The sequence below is a fragment of the Triturus cristatus genome, chromosome 6 (assembly GCF_964204655.1).
Source record: "Triturus cristatus chromosome 6, aTriCri1.1, whole genome shotgun sequence".
Lineage (NCBI taxonomy): Eukaryota > Metazoa > Chordata > Amphibia > Caudata > Salamandridae > Triturus > Triturus cristatus.
In genome coordinates this window covers 854311-871092 of record NC_140589.1, presented here as the reverse complement: position 1 = coordinate 871092, position 16782 = coordinate 854311, and positions in this window count along the sequence as shown.

Sequence of the window (16782 nt, the reverse complement as noted above, 5' to 3'; positions counted from 1 at the left end):
TGTATATTCACTTTTGTACTAATCTGATATATTTTGTTATTGTGTTTTTCATGTACTCTCCCTGTGCATTTTAAAACTTGTTATGCTGCTGTGCTTTTATTAATACAATGTTATCCGAATAAAGTGTTTTGATGATGATGAATGGGCAAATGATGTATTTTCAAGCAAATTCGAGATATCAAAAAGGTTAATAAAGCAGTTGTGGAAGTATACTTATGACATCAATAAAGAGATTTCATATGATAACGTAGGTAGAGGCTTAAACAGTATAACCAGAGAACTTCACTCCACAACCGCCAAACACACTGACTCACCTGCAAGCACTCTATGTTGATTTACTTTTGCCTTCTCAATATTTTGACAACTCTGTACCTCCTTCTCACCATTTGCACAGAATCAAAATTGCAACTGGAATAAGTGGCCATTGCTCTGTTTGTTCAGCAGAGAAGCCAAGGAATGGTTTGTCCAAGTATTCTGAACACCTTTTTGAGCCACTGACAGGGACTGTGAAAACTGTGCACTGCCTTCAGCCTTTGCTCCGGAGCACTCCATGGGTGTCCATTAAAAACGCCTGACGGCGACTGAGTTGAAAGTATGCACTGTACTGAAGAAATATGCTGCACAATAAAATACAGAAATAAAACATCCCGGAAATAGTGCGCAATCCTAAGGAATGCAAGATTAAGTAAAACATGTGAAATATAAACACTCCGTGGTGGGGCTCCGGGCTAGGGTTTAGGGCCGGGCATTAGGGTTTAGGGCTCAGGGCTAGGGTTTAAGGCTCCCTTTTAGGGCTTAGGGCTCCGGGCTAGGGTTTCGGGCTCCGTGGTGGGGCTCCGGGCTAGGGTTTAGGGCCGGGCATTAGGGTTTAGGGCTCAGGGCTAGGGTTTAAGGCTCCCTTTTAGGGCTTAGGGCTCCGGGCTAGGGTTTCGGGCTCCGTGGTGGGGCTCCGGGCTAGGGTTTAGGGCCGGGCATTAGGGTTTAGGGCTCAGGAACCCTAGCCCGGAGCCCTAAGCCCTAAGCCCTAAAGGGGAGCCTTAGACCCTAGCCCTGAGCCCTAAACCCTAATGCCCGGCCCTAAACCCTAGCCCGGAGCCCCACCACGGAGTGTTTATATTTCACATGTTTTACTTAATCTTGCATTCCTTAGGATTGCGCACTATTTCCGGGATGTTTTATTTCTGTATTTTATTGTGCAGCATATTTCTTCAGTACAGTGCATACTTTCAACTCAGTCGCCGTCAGGCGTTTTTAATGGACACCCATGGAGTGCTCCGGAGCAAAGGCTGAAGGCAGTGCACAGTTTTCACAGTCCCTGTCAGTGGCTCAAAAAGGTGTTCAGAATACTTGGACAAACCATTCCTTGGCTTCTCTGCTGAACAAACAGAGCAATGGCCACTTATTCCAGTTGCAATTTTGATTCTGTGCAAATGGTGAGAAGGAGGTACAGAGTTGTCAAAATATTGAGAAGGCAAAAGTAAATCAACATAGAGTGCTTGCAGGTGAGTCAGTGTGTTTGGCGGTTGTGGAGTGAAGTTCTCTGGTTATACTGTTTAAGCCTCTACCTACGTTATCATATGAAATCTCTTTATTGATGTCATAAGTATACTTCCACAACTGCTTTATTAACCTTTTTGATATCTCGAATTTGCTTGAAAATACATCATTTGCCCATTCATCATCATCAAAACACTTTATTCGGATAACATTGTATTAATAAAAGCACAGCAGCATAACAAGTTTTAAAATGCACAGGGAGAGTACATGAAAAACACAATAACAAAATATATCAGATTAGTACAAAAGTGAATATACAGATAATTAAGGACACAAGGATTAGACATCATCGGACGTGCTCGAGCAGCAATTCTCAAGAAAGTGCCTGTGCGAAAGACCAGCTCTTCGTAAGTAACCTCAGGTAAGCATTTTCCAGATTAAGGGGCGCAAACGATTTAAAAAACGGAATTAAAAGCCACTTAGTGTACTTTAAATAATATTTACAAAGAAACAGAAAATGTAAAATAGATTGGCCACTCAGGCCATCACACGGGCAGGGTGAGTGGTCAAGATTCGGGTGACGGCCGAGAGGAAAACATAATACAAATTTAACATTACCTGCCCTTAGGCGAAATAGAAGACTCCTCTCCCAATGGCTCATAGACAGGGGAAGATAGTTGGCCAGGGGATGCGCGGGCTGTTCGATGGTCATATAGCTATGGACGAGGGATTTCTTAGATTTTCTTTCAATCCTTTCTGTTCTATATAGCGAATAAAGTGCACTCCTAAGATCATTTTTATGCAAAGTCTCGGCTGTGCTGGGATTTAAGAAGACACTACCTTTGTTGACACTACATAAACTTCGATACACCTCTGACAACCATGGAATATCCTTCCCTTTCTCGCATCCAATACAATTGCTTATGATCTCTCTCGTTAAGGATGCGGCCGAGTTCTTCCAAACAGATAGCCAAAAAAGGGCTGGACGAGCCCTAATAAAATCTTCTATAAAATTCAGGTCAAGTTCCTTATGACAAGATTATTGAGGTGTGGAGATTGGTATGCCTAATAACGCCTTGCAAAATCTATTCTCTTCCTGTTGAAGATAAAGACTCTTGGCGATACCCCAAACCTCAGCGCCATATGTAGCTATTGGTATAAGAATTTCATGGAAAAAACTGCGGAGAAAGAAAAGTAAGGGAGAGTTATGTACGCCAGACCTAATCTTCTATGCATGGGTATTTTTAAAGAGGGCAGGGAAAATGCTTATGAGTGAACCAGATGACTCAGACATTGGGAGAATGTTTAAAGAGATGCTCTGGGATACAAAAGGAGGAGATCAAGCCTTCATATACAAATTTGGAGACCCAGGTTTTTTTAAGAAGGTACGTCTGAAGTCTCTAAGGGATTTAGTTACTACTTGGTTTAAAATCAGAAAGCTTTTAAAAATTAGCTGTTATAGTGCTATGGCGCATATTTGGGACTCCCCGGGCTCACCGGAGTGGACTAAAGATTCGCTGGTAACCCCGTTAAAATCAGTCAGGAAAAACTGCTGGGCTCAACTCAGTCCTGAGGGTTCTCTGTTATCTTGGGAAGATTTGAGTAACATCACAGACAGTGAACTATCGAAATTCAAATATCTACAAATAAAAAGTTGGTCCCAGGCGATCGGTATAGCGGTGGGCGGTTCAAATAAACTAGAGACGGCTCTGAGTACGAGAAAGCGGAATAAGAAGGAGGTGGCCAATTTACAGTGGCTCATGATTGACTTGGCTGACGGCGATTTTATCCTTCCATCGCAGTTGTGGGGCGAGTGCTTGCCCGGATCCAGTACAGAAGAAATATGGCAAGTATCTTATGATTCACTGTATTCCACAGTACAAGCTGCCAATTTAAGGAGAAATCATCTCTTTTCTCTTCACAGGGGATATTGGTCCCCTCTCAAGCTCTCCAAATTTGCGAGAGGACCTATTCCCTGCTGTCCAAAATGTCAGCAGGAAAACGCAGACGATGAGCATATGTTTTTAAGCTGCCGAATGTTACATCAGTTTTGAGGTTCTGTCATTGAAGGTATGGAAGCCATGTTTGGTTTTGACATCCAGGTGAGCATAACGTTAATATTTTGTGGTATATTTTTACCAAATTATGAGTTGTTATCTTCAGATAAAAGTAAGTTATCTCTCTACCTTACCTTACTTCCTCGGAGAGAAATTTGTAAATGCTTGATTAAGAGCACTCCCCCGACTTTTTTAGACTGGGTAAATTCGATTAAGTATACAATGAAATTGGATAGGGCCATTTGGAAGAGGAAAAAAGATTTTTGGTTGCCGTGCATGGGTTGGCTTGATAATCTTTGACATCAGAGATTCATCTGTCCAATGATTATGCCTTTACATAGAGTTTCTTCACCACTCGGGTCGGTTCCAGGGGCTAACCAGATAGAAGAACCGAACAGACCGAAAACGAGAGGTTTTGTGTAAAGTGCACCCATTTAGATCAGAGCTCTCTTGCTGGTGCCAATCAAAAGGAGGGCCGTAGAGTAAATAAAAACTGCTCTGGGTACATCTAATGGCATATGAGGACAAAAAAAAACCTGTGATGGCCCTGCTTCCGCCGGTGGGAGTACACGGAGTCGAAGGAGTCGCAGAGCCTGGTGAGTACACAAACAACTTATGTAACATGGGGGTAATGGCATCCACACCCCAACTACACCAAATGCACGCAACTACCCCCAAGCCCTCACCGGCCAGAACCACAGTCAAAAACAACGCTAATGTCACTAACACGTGTATGCCCCATTGAGAAAGCAAGGCCATGCTATGTCCCATGCTACACGAAGCACCAACCCAAGAATGGATGCCCGGTATGCTGGGAGGGTGGGTGGCACAAAATACATTGTTGAACTCCAAATCAGACACAATTGCCCTCATCCCATATGGCCCAGGTACATACCCATGCACCATGTGCAATGCACAGGGATTGGGAAAGTACTGACAAGATAGCTCACACTCGGCCCGGGTGTAGGCCCTCCTGTGACCAGTGCAAACACAAACACCAAGACAACACGGTCAGATATCTAGGACAGGAACTCACACTCACTGTCATGGCAGCATGCTCCATGGGGGGACAGCTACATCACCTGGGAGCCCCAGTGCCAAATCACACTACACAGACCAGCAGGCCCTGCCACGCACACCCCTTACACAAGCAGACACCCCCGGGACAGGCAATGGATTTACCCACTGTCACAATGGACATGTAACACAACAAGACCAATACATAGCCGAAGAAGCATCCAAGCCAAAAATCTATATGTCAAAGACTCAGGAGAACATATCAATCTGTCCCCCGCAACATACCCATCCACAAGTGAACATTGAGGAGAATGCTAGGCACATACAACTACCTGGAGGAACAGTGCCAACTTGAATGTGTATGAAACATGCATGTTGCATGAAACAGCATTAACATTGTCTGTCTCTCACACACAGGGCAACGGAATGAATCTCCCCCCAACAATGGGGGGAAGAATCACAGTCCCAGGCTCGGGAGGAACCTAATCCCACCGGCAGCGACGCCTCTCAACACTCCGTGGATGACCCCGACCGACCCGGACCCTCTGGTGTCCAAGCCCCTGCAGAACCTGGTTCAGGAACATCTGTGCCAACCACCACCCACATTCCTGCCACATCCCAGTAGACACCGAGGAGCCCTGCCCGCAGTGAACAACTGAGCCAGTCTGACTAGGAGTGACAAGGTGCGGCGGGCACCCAGGAGGAGGCAGACAGCACCGCCACTGCCATCCCTCAGGGGTCCCATAGACCCGATGTGCCCACAACGGCAGGCCAGGCTCGTGTGGGCAGGGGTGGTGGGAGTGGAGGAAGGCGAAGGCGAGAACCTAACCAGCCAGCTGAAGGGATCGTTATGTCACACATACACAACATCATGGATGCATACCGGCGTGACATCAGGGAGTTCAGCCAGGTAGTGGTGACCCTCACAGAGATGAAGAACCAGCAGGCCGAGCAACACACCAGTCAACAAGAACACCTGTGAACTTTGGATTCTATGGTCCCTGCATTGTGCCAGAGGACGCCAGTGTACTACATGCTGCAGAGTGGAGGCAGACTCCCTGGGCCTTGCTGGTGAGCTACTTTCTGATTTAATCCTGGGCCCTCCTCCGGATACCAGTGTTGGAGATGTGTGAGCTGACAGTGTGGTAGCACATGGTGTAGAATGCTGTGGAGAGGTCAAGGGAGGTGGTCTCACCATTGTTGAGCAGGGCAAAGTTGTTGTTGGTGGTGGCAATGATGATGGTTGCAGTGGTGTGATTACTGTGGAAGATGGTCTGGTGCCGGTTGCCTGGAGCAGTTTGCGTGGAGGAAATTTGTCATTTGCTTGTTGAGTGTCTTCGTGATGACATTTGCTGGGTAGGGAAGCAGAGTGTTGTTCCAGGAGATCCTGCGGTACTGCTGTCCGTTGTTTAAGAAGGGCCTGGGTCTCTACATGCCTCCAGCACCCATGGAATGTGGCAAACTCAAAGGAGACATTCATGACGCGCTGGACGTGGGCTTCAAGGATGGGGAATGATGTGGTTGAGATGTTGTGTGGGAAGGGGCCTGATGGAGAGCCAGAGTAGATGGTGCACATGACCCAGATTGTGTACTTGCTGCTGACGGGAGTCCAGAACCTGAGGGGGGTTTGTCCTGCGGATAATAGTGCTGTCTGCCTCTGTGTGCCAAGGCTGTCGTGTATGGCCATGAGCTTGCAGTGGTACATAGTTGCAAGGGATGTGATCTGCCTTGCAAGGGTGGGGATGGAGATCTGCTGTCAGTTCACTTACAATGCTAATGAGCTCCTTGATGTCGTGTGTTTTGGTGTCTCGCACTATCTGAAGGATCTCCACTTGTCCTTGCTGATGAAATGGTGATGTCTGTGTGTGGTGTTTTCCAGGGCTGTAAGGTAAATGATGGCTCTTTGTGTTGCAAGGTTTGCACAAGAGTCCGGCTAGGTCTGTAGGAGTCCAGTAGGTCTGCCTTGTCCCAGGTGCCTTAACTGTTGTTGTGCTTCACAGGAAAGTCCGTCAATGAGGCAAGATTGTTGGATCAGTTGCTGATCCAGTGCGTGAGGTTGCAGGGTGTGGCGGTGGTGTTGTTTCGAGTGTCCCACACAGCTTGTCTGTGGTGACTTACATCAAGCATCTTTGGGGGATCGGTAGCGGGGTGTGGGGCAGTGTCTTGCTTGTCGGAGACGTGGATTCAAATGTTGATGGACCAATGATGGATGGTGGTGTGGTTCTCCTCCAGCAAGAAGTTACTGGCCCCCAGCAACATGTAGCCTGTGGAGGTGAGGGCGTGCGTGCAGATGTACGTGTTGATGGCTTAGCGGAATTGTGGATGTAGGCCTGGAGATCTGTAGATGTGTGTTACTCTGAGGGTTGCCAGGGAGTTGCTGCAAAACCGGATTTGTGACTCTGAGGGTGTACTTGTGAATAAATTGCAATTCATCCTCCGGGATTGTTGGTGCCGTCCCTGCGGGTGATCTTGTATCTGTCTGAGATGGCAATGAAGAACTCGTGTGCTGAGGATCACTTTGTCCAGGTTACTGTCATGAAGGTGATGTGTGGGGCTGTTGTGTTGAGGAGGTAACAGAGTCCAATGTCGTGCTGGTGGACGGAGCGGGTGTGGAGTAGGAGGCACATGACCTGGTTGTTCTGACAGGGTCTGGTAGGCTGGGCAGCGCTGTGTAGGCATTTGGAGTTGCACACTCAGCATGCAAAGGTGTTGTGTGTGCGCTTAGGAGTTGCATGATAGCAGGCGGATGATTGTCTGGAGGACAGTGCTTGGAGGTTGGCTGCAGCATGAGCCTGTTGTGTGACGTGGGTAATGCAAAGACCAGAGGGTCATGCACTGTGCACGTTGCAGGCGCAGACGGTCCTGCCTTTGGCACGGCGTTGGCGCAACAGTGGCACAGAAAAGCTGCTGACTGCATTTAGAATGGGTGGGGGGGGAAGGGCTGAGCATTTTGGAGGCATGTGGGTTGCAGAATCAGGGCACTCAGTGGGGCGGTGCCGCAGGTGAGGCAGCAGCAGGTGGAAGGTGTGAGAAATTAGGCAAAAAGTAGCACACAAAGACAAGGAGGTCAGAAAGGCACAGTGCAACAGGAGTATGTAAATGAAGGAGTGTCAGGTTACTCATGGGTCACTCCGAGAAAATGTATGAACAATCACCAAAAATGACGGCCACAGGATCAGGCAACAAAATGCAGAGCTGCGCACAGGAGACACACGATCAGCATGCGTTCACGTCCCGTTGTGGGGAGCAACCTGCACAAATACATACACAACCAGGTACTTCATGCACAATAGATATTATTAGCCATGAAGAACTGCATGCAAGTTGCTGAAGTACACATACACACATATGCTCAATATTTGACAATTATGCCATACATGACGCATGCAAACTGGCAAGAGAGCTGCAGTGCAGAGATGAGGCACTTTGGATTGTGCTGAACACCTTTATTCCACATACACACACAAAGGGAAATGCATCCATATGAACAGACTCACAGGTCAGTTGACAGAACATGTGGGACATACGCTGGACCCACCCTTCACAACACGGATGATGTCAATCCCAATGAACTGGCACACAAGTTAAGGGGATGAGCCAAACACATCCTGCTGCACACGGAGAGGCTGCAATTCCCCATAGAGCCTGTTGTTGTGATGTCCCACACTATGTCCACCCGTAGCATCCGCAATGTTTCAGAGGCAAGGTTTACACACATTGATGCCTTCATCAGACGCCACACTCACTACAGATGACTGTCAAGAAGGGTGACTATCATGTCATGGGAGTGATGCTACATGTTATATGCTCCATGGTGAGAAGACATGTATGCATGCTACCACAACATGCACAGAAGCAGGCCCACACATTCCCAACCCGTACCAATACCAAAAAGCCTTGCTGCAATCCTTACCCAAACTGACATTTCCACATGTCCGTGCATGGAACGCTGATTCAGCACACATTGCAATCCTCATGAGGAATAGCAGGAGGACAACGATGACAGGAGCAGAACAACAGGCGCAAAAACCTGGGAATGACAGACACACAAGAAGTCTCCTAAAACAATTCTCGCAGCACACATGGACATTTACAAAACATGAACAATGTTGGACACATGTCAATTTCAAAGAAAGTCTCTCCGCAAAACTGTGTGACATGACATCATCACTCGAGTGACACATCAGAACACACATCAAAGTCACTTTGCATTCAGTCAGCTGGACACACCCATTGCAACACATGCCACTCAATGCTACAAGCTTGCATATGAGAAGAAGTTGCGTATGAGCTGACTCTGGATATCATCCTCCTCCTCCTCCTCATCACTAGCCTCGTGAGCAAGCCCTTGATCCTCCACGGGTGGATGTTCCTGCTCATCCGGATCCAGGATGAGTGGCACTGCCTTCTCAACTGCCATGTTGTGCAGCATGCAGCACACGAGGAAGATTTGGCAGACCTTCTCCGGGGCATAAGGGAGGGACCCACCTGTCTTGTCCAGGCACCGGAATCGGCTCTTCAGGAGTCCAAACGTCCTCTCAATCACTCGCCTGGTCTGCCCGTGTGCATTGTTGTACCGGTGATCTGCAGCTGTTCTTGGGTTGCGGAGAGGTGTCAGCAGCCATGGCATGTTGGGATAGCCAGAGTCCCCTATATGGAAACATCATGTAAATTAGTGGGTCAGGAGATGCCGTAAGGGCCAAAGATACCGCAACACACAGGACAAACAGAGTATACCCACCAACAAGACATGCTCGTTCGTTGTGCAGCAGCAGCATCATTTGTGGCACCCTGCTACGCCTCATGATGTAGGCATCGTGTGCTGATCCTGGAAAACGTGCACAGACATGGAAAATCAGCATGTTAGCAAGACACACCACACGGGCATTTATCGAGTGGTAATGTTTTCTATTGCGATAGGCTTGTTCCTGTGCCTGTGGTGGTACCAAAGCCACATGTGTACCATCAATGGACCCAATTACATGGGGCATCCCTCCCAGGGCATAGAAATCACCCTTGACATCTGTCAACTCCTTAGGAGTAGGAAATTGGATGAATTCATCAAGGTGCTCCAACATGGCTGCTAAAACATCACGCAGGACACGGCTGAACATTGTCTGTGACATCCCACCAACATCAGCTATGGTGAATTGAAACGTACCCGTGGCAAAAAATGTAGTGCTACCATCACCTTCATCTTGGGGGTCAGCACAGTAGGATACCTGTGTCGCGGTTGGAGGTGTGGTGCCAGCTTGTCTGTCAAGTCCTCAATCAACTGGCGAGTGAATCTGTAACGGTGGATGCAGGCACGTTCCCTCATGGCACCCAAGTCTGGCATTGTTCTTCGGACAGGCTGTGCCCTGCAAGACATTGTTTGTAAGAATGAAGATTGAGTCTGCCAATATCAATGTCAATTAACAAAGCACATGCTACACTGCTAATACACATCAGGTAACTATGGAGTCGGGTGTGTGCAATACATACAGGACACATATGCCAGCTGCTGGCACTCCGACAAAAAGCCAGATACACCTGTTGATTGTCAAGTCTACATGACATGCCCTGAAATGAGCTGGGGGCCAGTCTGAGTGAAGAGCCACAGATATCACTGGAGTGACACACAACCACATAGCTGCATTGGAAGGATGTCATCTCATCCAGACAGCTGACTGCAAGGCACACGCACAGGTCACATGGAATGTCAAATGTACATATCAAACACAGTGCGATGAAGGTGTACATGTGACAACACAAAGACACAGCCATTGAGACAACGCACACATGTATGACTGGGAAAATATGATGTCCGATGCACACAGACCCTACAGCCGTGGGAATCCACATGTGGCATGGTGTGGGTAGATGTGTTCCATGCCCATCTCCACACAGACCCCTGTTGGATGCACCAACAGCAGATGCAGTTGATGGGACACTGACATCAAGCTCATGGGAACACATGACACACACCTGACATAGTCACAAAGGGGCACGCTGATCGTGACATGTCAGTTGATAGAGTGTCCCTGTCCCTGGCATCAGGAGACAGGTGCGGGTGTTGATGACTGTGCCATCCCACTGCTGCTCTGCATGACACAGTTGGACTACAGACACACATGTAGCAAGTGTCAAGGTTATGTATGCCACATAGTGCCCCATCACACATGACATGTGTCCACAGGTCATCACACATCAATTGTGCAAATAGATGAGATGACCTGTGCAATATCACTGGCTGCCACACCTAGGACCTGCACATGAAAGTATGCAATGACAAGTACTTGATGGACATCCTTGTGCGACTCGTAGCCCTCCATTCCTGGCATGTGTACGCCTGTATTACCATTGTAAGCGTGTGAAATGCGTACCTGTACGTGTACTACTACTGCATACACGTACGTGTACTACTAGTGCGTACCCGTACATGTACTACTAGTGTGTACACGTATGTGTACTACTAGTGCGTACACGTACATGTACACACTAGTAGTACAGTGCGTTTGACACGTACGTGTACTACTAGTGCGTACCAGTAGGTGTACTACTAGTGTGGGTATGGGGGGGGTGCAGAAGAGGCATACATGTGCAACCCTGATTTTTCATTGCCAGGTCTGACTTGTGCGTGAGAATTGGCTGTACAAAGAATCACCGTGCAGCGCCCCTGTGATGCTGGCCAGTGCTTAATGTTCGTGCTTTGCAGCCTGTGTCAGTTTTTTAAGAACATGACTCCTGCTCATACATTTTTGGCACCTGTGTGAGGTTCAGATGCAAAGCAGTTTGGACTTTGTGTGCTGACATCTGTGTGTACATTCTGGCTTGAGAGTGTCCCCACAGTACAGCTAGGCTTTTTTTACAACCCAATTGCAGGCCCATTAGCTAATGCATTGTCCTGGGTGTGGACATGTGTGCCACTCCAGATGACAGGCAGTAGGTCATATGTGTAGCCAACTGTGTAATAACGTGACGGATGGCCATGTGACAACTGACATAATTCAAGTTGTTACTCTAAAAAAGTGTCCCTTGGCACTCACAGCACTTGTCAACAGTTCTTCATGTTTTAAATGTGGAAATTTGATGATTTGTGTTAAGAACACTGATGTGCCTGCATGAAAAAAGTCTCCCAAGGAAGTGCACACCGAACGACATTTCCACTTTCATGGAACACGCTGGCACCTTTTCAAAGAAGCCACTGTTAGAATTAAATGGTGTTGCAGATTCTCCATATACATGTTCCCACAGTGGTCTTGATTTTGTGAGACTCTTTTGTTGTTGGTGATACAAACTAACGAGTCTCAAGACATCAAGACCTCCGTGGGCCCATGTATATGTACTTTCTGCAACACCATTTCTTTCTAACAGTGGCTTCTTAGAAAAGGTGCCAGCTTCTTCAATGACAGTGTAAATGTACTTTTGTGTGCACTGCCTTGTGCGACATATTTCATGCAGGCACATAAGTGTTCTTTTCACGAAATGGCGAATTGCCACATTCAAAACACGTCGATTGTGTAAAGTATTGTGAGTCCCAAGGTAACAACATTTTTTCGTTTTGTGTTCCAAAGTACTTACAGGTCTCTGACTGTGGTGACACCTTGAGTATTGAGGTGTGTTAGTTTATCTTGGGTGCACCACTACTGTTTCTTTCAGGGTAAACAAGAGGTGGCATGACTTCATTGTATTGCTGTGCTCGCCGGTTCACAGACACTAGCTTCTCAGTGTATTTCTCATTCAAGTTGTGACCTGGTGTGTTCTTTTCTTCCTGGTGTCCAAGTGGTATAGTGGGTCTACCAACTGGGCAGTACAGGGCTTACATATGTGCGGAGAAATCTAGCTGTTACTCATGATGCATTGCCTGATATGCACTGTGACCAATTGTTTTTTTGCTCATGTGTCAGATGTATACAGGTGACTGATGCATTTCGGTTTCTTCTCCTTGCCCACAGCATCATCATCCGCAACCGAGGGAGACACCTGCATGGACCTGGAGGAGGGACCCAGCGACAGTGCCACCAGTGCTGTGGAGTCAGAAGGAGCCAGTGGCACGGAGGGGGAGGGGAGTCAGTCGGAGGAACTGTCTGGAGGCGAGAGCAGCTACGACGCCGACGGGTTCAACGCTGACCTCCTTGAGGAGGCGGAGGCTTCAACACCAACTGGCAGCATCCCCACATCTGTCCCCGCCTCCTCCATTACCATCTCTGCCCTCCCAGTTGCTTCCGTCCCTCCTGTCCGTGCAGAGGCCCACCATGTCTCCTTCGGCCCTGGCACCGCACCCCCTGCCTCTGTCACCCCTGCTGCACTTAGTGAAGAGTCTGTGGACATACTGCGGCAGTTGCAGGTTGGGCAGGCATCGGTGCTGAATGTCCTCCATGGACACACTAAACTGATCACACAGATGGTGTCGTTCATGGAGGGCATGTCAGCAACGATGTCTGACCAACGCAGGATTCTGCGGTCAATGGACTCTTTCCTGACGGCAGCAGTTACTCTCCTGCAGCGCTCCGTTCCCCCCCTACCCTGGACCCATCCACACTTCCCTCTCCCATGCCTGCCCAACGCACACCCAGACAGTCAAGGGCACGCACCCCACCAGACACATCCAGCACACCCCCAAGTAAGGCACAGCGCACACCTTCTGGCACGCACACTCAGGGGATGTAGGCACACCTACAGGGTCTGGGGGCAGATGACATACACGCAGCCACAGTCGCAGTCCGCAGTCCTCACAACCCTGTTCCTCCAAAACCACTCCCCTTAGCTCCCCTGCCAAACTCTCACCCAAGGAGATCTTTATGGGTGAGCTGGACCTCGCCCCCACTGAGCCATCACCCCACAAGCGGGCGAGGAAGTCCCCGGGCACAAGAGTTGAGTCCCCCACCATGTCCACCCCCTCCCCCAAGAGCGCTGCACCCCATCCCTCGCCCACCACACCCTCCGTTGGCCCTGGGGTATCTTCAGGTGCAGGGGTTAGGATGGACGTCCTAGCAGCAGTGTGCAGCGCCGAGCTCACCTCCATCTTTGGCGCTGCCCCACCCCCTGTGGTGGAGACGTCCACCCCTGCACCCACCACACCTACCCATCCCCCTCCTGTCCCTGCGGTGCCTGGTACTGCCACAGATGATGCCCCCCCAGTCGACAAACCTTGAGGTTCCTTTGTGCAGGCAAGGTAGGGGTGGACGCGGTCCCCTACGACCACCCTTGGACTTGAGAAAGGGACTGGCCATTGGCCTTTGTAAATAGTCTATTTGTGTTTTTTGTTTTTGTGCTGAATAAAGCATTTTCTTTTACTTTCAACACTATTGCATTTCAGGTACTTGATGTTGGTGATGAGGCTCCTGGAGTTGGTGTTCTGGTAATGTGTTAGGGTTCTGAGAAATGTTTTTGTATGATGGTCATGAGGTGGACCATGGTATCTGTGTGCCATCACAATGTGTATGCAAATAATCATTGGTAGTGTGTGTTCATTTTGTTTGGAGACATTGTCCCAAGGAGTGTTCCTTCCTCTGTGGCACCTGACATCTTCCCTGCAAACAGTTGCACAATTGTTGTGCTGACCTGTGTCAACATTTCCTTTGTTGGTGACGGATCCCTTCAACAATGACCATGCCTGCTCACCAATGTCTCCTGCTGAATCGTCTGTGCCATCCTTGCAAGTCACTGTACTTGTGTTTTGGGTATGTAGGAATGCCTTCAGGGACAAATTGCCCCTTTTCAGCACTATGCATGTGTGTAATCACGGCCTACCACACAAATGGTACTTGTTTTGCAGGGTATTTGTGCACCTGACTCACAATTGTGGGCATTGTATCTAGTGGAATTGAACCCTATTCCTTCCATGAGAGACAACATCTTGGTGGCTGGACCAGCACCTGAACATTCCTATAACTCCTGGGATGTGCGTGAAAGTGTGTGTTCCCTTTGGCTATCTTAGTTTTGTATGCAGTTGCATGACTATACAGTCTGTTGGCATGAATGCAGGGTGTGTATTGTGCTGCATCCGCCATGGGTGGGTATGCATGTGTTATATGTCTTCACACCCACATGTGGTATGTCATGCAGTGTGTGAAAGACATCCATCCTCCTGGGAGTGGGACACAGCTGTCAGTGATGTGTTGTAATAGCACTATCATCATAGTCCAAAGTTAGGGATGCGTCCATACCACCATGTAGGTGTGGTCATCTGATAATGATGTACACCCCCCATATCTCTGTCCACTGCTGGGAGTCCTCTGCACCCACCCCCATATCTCTGTCCACTGCTGGTAGTCATATGCACCCACCCCTCATATGTCTGGACACTGCTGGGAGTCATATGCACCCACCCCTCATATTGCAGGCCATTGCTGGGAGTCATATGCACCCACCCCTCATATGTCTGGACACTGCTGTGAATCCTCTGCACCCACCCCCATATCTCTGTCCACTGCTGGTAGTCATATGCACCCACCCCTCATATGTCTGTTCACTGCTGGTAGTCCTCTGCACCCACCCCTCATATTGCAGGCCACTGCTGGGAGTCATATGCACCCACCCCTCATATGTCTGAACACTGCTGGGAGTCATATGCGCCCACCCCTCATATGTCTGGACACGGCTGGGAGTCCTCTGCACCCACCCCTCATATTGCAGGCCACTGCTGATAGTCATATGCGCTCACCCCTCATATGTCTGTCCACTGCTGGGAGTCCTCTGCACCCACCCCCATATCTCTGTCCACTGCTGGTAGTCATATGCACCCACCCCTCATATGTCTGGACACTGCCGGGAGTCCTCTGCACCCACCCCTCATATTGCAGGCCACTGCTGGGAGTCATATGCACCCCCCCTCCTATGTCTGGACACTGCTGGGAGTCCTCTACACCCACCCCTCATATTGCAGGCCACTGCTGGGAGTCATATGCGCCCACCCCTCATATGCCTGTCCACTGCTGGGAGTCCTCTGCACCCACCCCTCAGATTGCAGGCCACTGCTGGGAGTCATATGTGCCCACCCCTCATATGTCTGGGCACTGCTGGGAGTCCTCTGCACCCACCCCCATATCTCTGTCCACTGCTGGTAGTCATATGCACCCACCCCTCATATGTTTGGACACTGCTGGGAGTCATATGCACCCACCCCTCATATTGCAGTCCACTGCTGGGAGTCATATGCACCCACCCCTCATATGTATGGACACAGCTGGGAGTCCTCTGCACCCACCCCTCATATATCTGGACACTGCTGGGAGTCATATGCACCCACCCACGCACCCCCTTGGAGCAGTACACTGCTGGCCTGGACCTACACACACACCAATATGAAGGTAACATGCTGGGCCAGTCCTCTAAAGCCCACATTCCTGGCGTGTGTATGCCTCGTATCCCAAATGTACTGCTGCCGTAACGGGGTATGTGTGACACGCACCGTACCCACGCATTCATTGCGTGTGTACGGTCCGTATCACAGTTGTACTGTGCCGTAGGGGTACGTGTGACACGCACCGTACCCATGCATTCATTGCGTGTGTACGGTCCATATCACTGTTCTAATGGTGCCGTAGGGGTACGTGTGGTATGCACCGTACCCACTCATTCATTGCGTGTGTAGGGTCAGTATCACTGTTCAAATGGTGCCGTAGGGGTACGTGTGGTACGCACCGTACCTACGCATTCATTGCGTGTGTACGGTCCGTATCACAGTCCCAATGGTGCTGTAGGGGTACGTGTGGTACGCACCGTACCCACGCATTCATTGCATGTGTACGGTCCGTATCACAGTTCTAATGGTGCCGTAGGGGTACGTGTGGTACGAGACCGTACCCACGCATTCATTGCGTGTGTACGGTCCGTATCACAGTTCTAATGGTGCCGTAGGGGTACGTGTGGTACACACCATACTCACGCATTCATTGCGTGTGTACGGTCCGTATCACAGTTCTAATGGTGCTGTAGGAGTACTTGTGACATGCACCGTACCCACGCATTCATTGCATGTGTACGGTCCGTATCACAGTTGTACTGTGCCGTAGGGGTACGTGTGGTACGCACCGTACCCACGCATTCATTGTGTGTGTACGGTCCGTATCACAGTTCTACTGTGCCGTAGGGGTACGTGTGGTACGCACCGTACCCACGCATTCATTGCGTGTGTACGGTCCGTATCACAGTTCTACTGTGCCATAGGGGTACGTGTGACACGCACCGTACCCACGCATTCATTGCGTGTGTACGGTCCGTATCA